The following is a 9,106-nucleotide window of genomic DNA, read 5'->3' as shown; positions in this document are numbered from 1 at the left end:
TGTGTCATCGTGATGTTTTGCTTTGTGTAGAGGAGGCTTCATGAGAGAGCGTTAATAATCTTTTGCGCCGTAATCGTAACATCTTTCCAAAATTTATTTTTATATGTTTTTTTCTTCTGAAAATTGCCAGTATGATCCACATTATGCCTGGAAAAGCAAATGTTATTCGAGAGTCTTCTTTTTCTTTTCTATTTGGCGAATCGTCCTACTGTCAGCCTAAACAGGCTTTCGAAACTTAATTCATTACCACGCCCATCCGGATAGTCAAATCCTTGCAACAGGGGGACGGTCTTGAACCGGAACTTGATGCTTGAACCCTAGACGGGCATATTATTGATTCGTACTAGTTGACGACTGTACCACGGGACCCCCGTGGAGGATATGAATATAAATTTTCTTTGGCAACAGTCAACATGTTACTCCAGCGATTTTTTTGTGTGAAAACATTCACTTTTCCCAAGTATATTGCATATCTGGCCCTCATCGAGGGCATTAATATAAATGTCTTCTTTAGCAATAGTCAACAAGTTACTCCTGCGATTTTTTTTGTGAAAACATTCACTTTTCGCAAATATATTGCATATCTGCCTATTTTCTGCTCGGTCTCATCCTTTATGGCGTAACGTCTTACGCGGTCATGCAGGCTTATTTAGGCTTTCAAAACGCCTCAGTTATTGTTTTTACTCCTAGCTCGTTTTTTGTTCGTCAAATCGAATATTTTCCCTGTAATGTATGACTAAGATTCAAAATGAAAGACCGAAATCATTTATGTTAGTTTTAGATTACGAGGAAGCTTAAATATCATTGAACGAACTTAAACCTGTCATGAATCATCTTCTTCGGAGTATGAAATAGACCCCCAAGGTGTCTCGTTCATATTTATAGATGATATTTGTTCTTCATGTTATCGTTTCATTACGGTAAATGGTACAACCTTGTACCTACATCAGCTTACACATTTTGTACTTTCAAACCCCATGCAATAAAGTGTTGAAAAACTGATTCATCGAACTCATCGCGTCACGGTCTCTCGTCAAATTGGATTTTTTTTAAATTAGCGAAAGTTTATTGATTTCTTACCACGTTTCGTTATTGAATTCCCGCTCCAACCTTTTCCTGGAGCTACGCAGTGGATCTCCGTTCCGTACACGCTCCAACAACGAAGCCAAAAGTGCAGCGCCAAAGAACTGTCAGCGGTCGGCGATGACTGCAGTTTCGCGCTAGGTCGGTAGGGCACTGCAGGCGAGCTAGCTTTTCGGGTTCGTTCGGACACGCGCGTTCGGGAGGCAGGAAAACTCGGCAGGCGTAAACAGTGAAAAAACCGTTCTCCTGCTTGTGGGTGCGTGCCGGACCGTGCGTGCGTGAACAGTTGGCAAACAGTTGGCGCTGAGGGAAAATCTGTCTGCAATCGTGTGCGAAAGAGTGTGGTGTATGTGTGCGCGCGGTTTTCTTTGCATTGCTATATCTTGTGGTTGGTGATTGTTTGCCGGATTGTGTTGTTGTTTTTGTGGCGTTTTTTCTGGTACTCCCCCCCCCCCCCCCCCCCCCCCAGTACACAAACGGTAAGAAATCGCGTAAAATCTACCCAAAATTACAGCAAAGAACCAGCGCGGCTCACCGCTAAATAAAACACACATACGCACCAGCAAAAGTTGCAAACAACGTGAGTTGCGTAGGGAAATTAAAGGAAAGGAATTATCGAAATTATCATACAAGTCAAGGTGGATATGATTTTTTTTTGTCTTTTCGCTAACAGCGAATCATATCGTTCATTATCCTTTTTGGCTGTGCAGTATGTGTGCAAAATCAACTTTGTCGGGTGTGGGTGGCAAGATATGGAAAATGGGGTGTTTTTCTGGATTTTCCTTCTTTTTTTGTTGTTGGCTAGCGTAATATTTTCATTTACCAAAGAAAAGGGATTAGTAAAGGAGGTCGGTGCGCGCGTTTCTCGCCGTGTACGCGACGCCGGAACTTGCTCTGTGTGTGTGTGTCCACGATTGTGGAGTAGTACCACGTTCTGGGCACGGTTGAAACAGGCAAGGAAGCGAGAGAAAGTATTCCCGAGGAAATTTCGAACGCAGACAGGGAAAACGGGACTCCTTCCGAATGCTGTCTCTGCTCCGGCAGCACCAAGGAAGCGTAAGGATATGAGCGTAAACAAATGAGAAGACGGCTCTCGCTAAAGACGACTCCGCATTTGCGTACTATTACGCCGCACTCACAATGATTACGTGCTGCCGATTATTGGTTTGGTGTGTGCGTTCCTCCCTGTATCCTGCTTGCGTCAGAGTGTCTGGCAGGATGTGACCAGCTTTTTAACGTTGCCTGCTGCAGCTAAGGGGGAAGAGGTCGTTGTCAGTGGCAAATGTACTTCTGGAAGGGTGTTTATGGCGACAATTCTGCATGGAATATATTTTAACAAGGGTATTTTATTTAAATTTCGCCTTCAAATTAAAAAGAGGAACTTCTATTTACTCTCTCAATCAGCAGGTTTTTGCATCCAAAACTTGTTTATCATAATATTTAAATAAAAACTATAAACTCAAATCTAAATGTTTTTCAAGTGGCTTTATTCACACAAAATCTCACGAAAAGAGGCTCCAATAGACTTCTGGAAACACTTTTAGGTTCTAAATCTTGGTGGTGAAAGATATGGAAAGCTAAAACCCATTTTAGACAATTACCTTATATAAGGCATTAAAAAGACGAAAGAAAGATGAAAGAGTTCCAAAACATCCATGAGCCTACATCTCATGCTTCTGCTCTAGACTGAACTACTGAATAAATGTTTACTTTCATTTCCTTTCATAATTATCATGTCAGAATTCTGATATCTTAAGTTTTTGAGTGTTGTTTTACTTGATTCCAACCTCTCAGGATCTAATGAATGCTATGGAAACCTATTACTAGATCTTTCAGTACTTATATCTCCTCCGAACATGACGGTTTGCACTTCATAGGAGAAAAACTAGCCCATATTTTCAATAGCAGTTGTTTAGAAACAGATCTATAACCTTAATGAAGTGACCTCTGAATGTCTTTGTGGTGTGTGGTGTGGTCGGTGTCTTGATTTAATCTACACCTATGTGCCGTTTGCTGCGCTCTAACCACTGTAATATGATTCCAAATCGTAACGAGTTTTTCTTGGATATCAACTCGCCATGCCCGCCCGAACGAACGAACGAATGTACGATCGAACTCGCCCGCCAGCCTAGACGTTACTTTGCGTGTGAACAGCACGGCTAACGTTACCATATGATGGATGTGCAGTTGGTTCGCTCAAAAATGGCACAAAACCGAACGGGAACCTGGTGTCGATGGGAGGAAGGGGGGATCATTTCAAAGCTCTTACCAATTTCCTCGGGACAATAGACAAAAGTCATCGGACGCGAGCGATCATATCCCAATACGCTTCCGCACATGCCGCGGTGTGTTTCCCCTTACGCGTACGAGTGCGTGTTGCGCGCGCGTTGCCGAATTGAACCTAATTATAACGCTCGTTGACACACTTTTGTACCCATTTCTAACCCGCTCTTTCGTTTCCCCCCCCCCCTTTTTTTTTCTCCATCTGCTACCGGATCCGCTTGTGTGTAGGTGCCTCAGCTCATCGAGTTAGCCAGCGCTAGACCGTGCGGCGGGCGGCCGTTTTCGCCATTTTCTCCAATCATCGAGTCAACATTTGCATCGCCTAGCAACATCCGACCGTACGGGCAACACCAGCAGCAACAATCAACCATCGAATCAAGCCGTAACAGGCCTTCGTCGGCGCTGCGGGCACGGCCCGCGAAACTTACGCGGCGTACGCGTACTGCAAATTTGGTATGTTAATTAAAGAATATGTCGTAAAAAAATAAAACAAAAAAATGCCACCTCTCTAGAGCGTCTAAGCGAACTTCTGCAAAGATGCAAACATCTGGAGCTTCCCTGATGGATGATTTTGCAACCGCAAGAGCCGCCACTTGCCAATGTTGCACGACGCATAGAATTCATGCGCAAGCGGGTTTTGGAGGCGATGTGGTAGGGTCTGTTTTTGGCAAGTTGACACCTTTTGGTGTCGTTGGACAATATACATCATTTTGAAGAGCTTGGTCGTATCCATCTTGCTCCGTTAAGATGACCTGTTCCTGTCATAAGGACGGTGTCATCAATCAGTTTGATGCAAGTCATCGGTGCGACATGTCAAGAATTAAGGGGCTGGAGAGGTCCCAAAGGTCTAAATCCTCTACAATCCTACCAACAACAACAAGAACTTTCGAAAATGTGCGCCTCCAACTCATTTCTGAGTAATGCGTTAAAGATATTCATGGACACTTGGCGTTGATCAAGATCACGCTCACGCCACGTGACTATCGCTCACGTCTTTTGCGGAGTACACGCGTCACCTTGTCCATTGGAGAAAGACTGCATTAGGACTTCTGCCTACTTGGCTCTAATCTGGAAGTATTTGTTGTGTTCCGGAGTGGTCCTCCTCCCAAATCTCCCCACGATACTAAACAGATTTACATTAGAACGTACAGTTTTTGGGGATTTCCTCAACGCCGCTACAAATCTTTGCGCACTTGTGGGTGGCTGTGGAGGTGGAAACTCGAGGACGGACCCGACACATTCCACTTTGTAGTTGGCGGACTAGGTTGGTGTTAAAAAAAAATCGGTCCCTCCCTACTCTCCCGGGGGATTGGTTTCACATTTCCAATAATCAGACATTCTGTACGTGTTGTCTTGGGCGTGTAGAAACCCATAAAAACAAAGAAGAAAATATGAACAACACAACGTGTGCGCGTGTATTTGTGTGTGTGTGTGCGTGTAACGAGCCCCGTGTGGCCGCCTGAGTAGTTTCGGTTTTTATTTTAGAACATCCACAAACAACACACTTGTTCTCCGTTTTGTGTGGCTTCCGCAATCCTGTGACCTCATCTCACCCCCCAACACATGTTCGGGCAATACGCGGCAAGAAGAAACATTCGAAAGCTGTTTTCTAACCCAGTTTGTGGCGGATACTTTAACGGCGGCAGCACAACACAAATACCTTCCCTGCTTTGGTGTATGTTTTGGTGCCCGTAATAGCCGTGACGAAACCCTACAACAGCGCTGGGGGCTTCCTGTTTCATCCGCTGTCCGAGGGCCACGGTCCCCGGATCCCGGTTATGCATTTCCGTGTATGGTGCTAATAGCATTTTCAACAATGGCACATCAAAAACAGGTTCTGCCTGTGAAATGGCGCAGCAGCGGCCGTGAGGCCCCCCAGTCTGGACACCCTGGAGAGCGTGATCGGATTTGGTAAGGACACTTCCGATGTCTTAGGCCGGTGGTCGAAGAAAATCTACTGGAACCTCCAACAACTGGGTCCGAACACTTCAAGAATGGGCAGGGATACACCAACGCAATAGACCAACACTCTTCCGACTATTGTTTGAACTGTGTTGTTGTTTTGGATAGCGCCAACTCCAACTTTGGTGAAGCATACGTCTCCAGTCTGATTAATGCAGACCGCTCCAGCTACCCGGAAGTGGTCGGTTTAGAGCTCTATGGCCTAGACTAGCGTCTCCCGTTACGCCCGTTTGCACAGACAACGCACTGCTTCGGAAGTGTCTTGGATGTGGCGGCTTAAGCACCGTGTACAGTTAACCGTGCGCAGCAGCAGTTATGCCTATCGATTAAGTACGCATTATTTGCTACCGCGCAGCACCCGCTCTCGGTCGCCAGTACCCTTTTGCCTGTCCCGCTTTTTTGCTGCTACTGCTGGTGTTGTGCATCGCAGAGCTTGGCCCTCCCCTCGGGAGTCCCCGGAAGCGAACACTGAGCGAATGGAATGAAGCCAAATGGAGCATGAATGAACCCCGCGCGCTAGGGCTGCGTGAAATTCCTTGATCGTCAAGCCACGGTTCATAATTTGGGGCCGAAAGTTTCTTTGGCGCGTAATTGAGAAATCCGATACCGAAAAATTCTACCACTTCGCCCAGCACTGGGTGGGGAGGGGGGAAGCGGAGAGGGAAACTCAACCGGGAGGTAGAGTTAATCCGAAGTTCGGGTCGGGGAATTGGGCGTCAAATTGGTAAGTAAGAGCGTTGCTTCCGATTTACGGGGTTTACGGGTTTTCTCGTCTCTCGGTTTTTGTATCGTCACGCGCTTAGACGCGTTTGGGAATTACCGCTCCAAATTGATATTTATGGCCGATAGTGCGCGATTGTTGCAGCCAAACCGATCCGACCACGGCTGCGTGGGTTTCCACGTTCGGGTTGGAAACCATTCGCCCACGGAAAGCCGTCCGGCCATTTGCTTATCGGGCTGTCGGGGTCGTGAACGGGAGCGTTAAGAAACGAACGAAACTCCGCTTAAAAGGCGATCGCTCCTGCGCTACGCCGCCTTAGGGCTTAGGGTGCTGAACCACGCGTCAGCTCACCCAACGCTCAATTGCCGATGAAAATGTAATAAAAATCCAAATAAAAGAATTACCATCTAGACGGCCTGTCTTCGCACCAGCTCTCCAGCGCTCTCTGCCTCTTTCGCTAGTTATTCTGGAAGGGGTCGGGAATAGTTGAGGATATAGACCTTTTCCGGGACGCACACTTTACGGGGTGCGTCTAACACAGCACAGTGGACGGGGGTAATGATCTTGATATTTGGTGCTTTGCTGGTGGGAGTGAGTGAGTTGATTGCTTTCTCCGGATTGCCTGCTCGTGGTTGATGTTAGTGGCACTGCTTCAAAGAGCACTTCTTGGCAGCTCTTGGGGCACTGTGAGAAATTGGGCATTCTTGAAGTATGGTCGAATGGAATTCGGAATAGATATTAGATATTAACGTTGGCTGCCATAAGCCATAGCATCTCCAAAGCAACCATTGTTACGCTAATAGATGCGGTTCTACTGACATCTTACATTCATTCCTTATTTAACATTAAATAAACTAACATATAGCTATTTTCATTTCGGAAGCAATTCGGACATATCAATCAGATATATGATGTTCAGCAGATATCGAAACTACTCAGTCATCCCCAAGATCTGTATTGTAATTCTTTGGTGGAACGAAATATGGATGTATATAATCTATGATGGAATAGAGTTTTGAAAAGATATTATCCATTAGATATGGGATATTAAGTAGATGCTGAAACTACTCAGTCTTCATCAAACTCTACTCAGCTATCCCTGAGTTCTAGATTGTTAGTCTATAGTAGAATGGAATTTGGAATAGATATCAGAATCTGATATGTAAGAGATCTCGATACCACTCAGTTCTCTCTACTACAAAGATAGGCCTGTATCTGTATATTATGGTGGAATGAAATTATTATTGCATGTTATATGTTAATGTATTATATATCAAATAATACAAATAAGAAATTGAAACTAATCAAGTTCGTGGAGTTCGGATTAGTGGAATTGTATTCTGAATAGATCTAAACATTAGATATTAAGTAGATCCTGGAACTACTCATTTATCCACAAAATGCGTATTTTAATTGTATATAATGTGTGGGATGTATCTCTTTACAATTATTATAGATATTAGATATATGATAGGATGTTCATTAAGATGTTCATCAGATGTTCATCAGTCTCTAAGTTCCGTAATGTAATTCTCAAGAGTCAAAATGATAGGTGGATCTCGCCACTCCACAGTCTTCAGATTAAACCTAACTTCTCTGTTTCAAGGTTTTAGCAAGAAATGATTGAGTAAACAGGTATTTATTTTTTTATTTGTCACGCTTCGTGAGCCTGATGCCCTCTTTTCCGTGTGTGTATGTTAACATAAAACCTTCAACCAGCAATTACATAAAAAACACTTCTTAAAAAACACACACACATGTATATCGTTTCCCGGCAACTCCATTACCGGTTGCGTAACGCTTGCCAACCGGCAAAGAGCGGTGCGAAGACACTTCGGCCATTCGCCATTGCGCACTATCAGTCACGGTCCAGTTATCCTGCCTGCTTGTGCAATCTGCGCTGCGCTGCACCTAGCCCAACTACCGAGTGTTGCAAGGTTTTGGTAGCGTTGAAAAATAAAAGAAACACATTCACTTCACGCCAACGTACGAGCCGAGGATTTTGGGGATGGAGTGGAGAAAGCCGACCATGGTCGTGTACTAGAGACCGTTTTGTGATGTTCTTTCGCCGCTGTCACTTTCCGGGCATAACGATAACAGTGGCACAAACAATAAGAATAACGCATATACACATGCACACTCGCCCCATTTGCTCCTGATTTTTCCCCGTGCGTTCAGGAAACGTTCAGTGTACAGACCGAACATGTGGTCGCGACAGGAAAACGTGTGCTGGAAAATGGTTGCCAAACAGTTGGCCGAGCTAGGCATTTGAACGAATTCCTGGGGAAGAGGGGGGTGGGGGGGTGGGTGGAAGGGTTGGGTGTGGTATGCCAATCCACACCATTTCCGGGCACATTTCACATGCTGCCTGCATTTGTTTCTGGTTGTTAGGTTATTATTCCCTCGCTGCTGGTTGCTGTTTCGGTTCGGCTAGGTGAGAAGAATTCCTTCCATTTTCCCTTCAAAACACCCGCCCATCGCTTTGCTGCTCCACATGCGCTTGACAGCTGAACCCCTTCCCTGTCAGCGGTCGGATCGATCAGTAAAGGATGTGAACGCATTTCTGTTTGTGCGGGGTAGAGTTTGGTGTTGAGGATGACTTCATGCTGCTACTGCTGCCAGTGTCAGCCCCTCTTGCCGGGTTGGGCACGCTTTCGCACGAGTTGGTTTTTGTTGGAAAACGGCTGCTAGAAAGCGCTGGCTTAGTTTTCGCCATGCCCATTAGCTAATGCTTAGGAGCGGCAGTGCAATAGCATAAACCATGATGGGTTGTTTGTTTGTTTTTTGTTGCTGTTGTTCGGTATCCACCTAATGCAATGCTTATTGTTATCGTCTTACGTGCAAGTGGCTGGCACTAGACGAGATAAAGCAATGCCCCAACGGCGCAAAGAACATTTGAATTTCGTCGTTAATTCCCGCAATTATTATGCAACTCACGTCCACATGCGGGTGCTTGACGTCGCAGTTTGAATCGATAAGTTATTCCGCCAAAAGAAACGCCACGAAATTGCAAACGAATTTAAACGAAAGCGTTCGTTTTTTTTATATTGCAATACC

General features: G+C 45.2%; 1 protein-coding gene across 1 annotated transcript in view; it reads left to right on the top strand.

Moving 5' to 3' along the window:
- The first annotated feature begins 1,536 nt into the window (after positions 1–1,536).
- The window catches only part of LOC121596912 (WAG22 antigen), a 63,728-nt gene continuing 56,158 nt past the window's right edge, over positions 1,537–9,106 (top strand). The window contains exons 1-2 of the mRNA XM_041922307.1: positions 1,537–1,562; positions 3,595–3,819. The gene's annotated coding sequence lies outside the window, so the exon portion shown is untranslated. The remainder of the gene's footprint in view (positions 1,563–3,594; positions 3,820–9,106) is intronic.

Source organism: Anopheles merus, chromosome X, assembly GCF_017562075.2.
Source record: "Anopheles merus strain MAF chromosome X, AmerM5.1, whole genome shotgun sequence".
Taxonomy (NCBI): Eukaryota; Metazoa; Arthropoda; class Insecta; order Diptera; family Culicidae; genus Anopheles; species Anopheles merus.
This window is presented reverse-complemented; position numbering and strand designations above follow the sequence as displayed.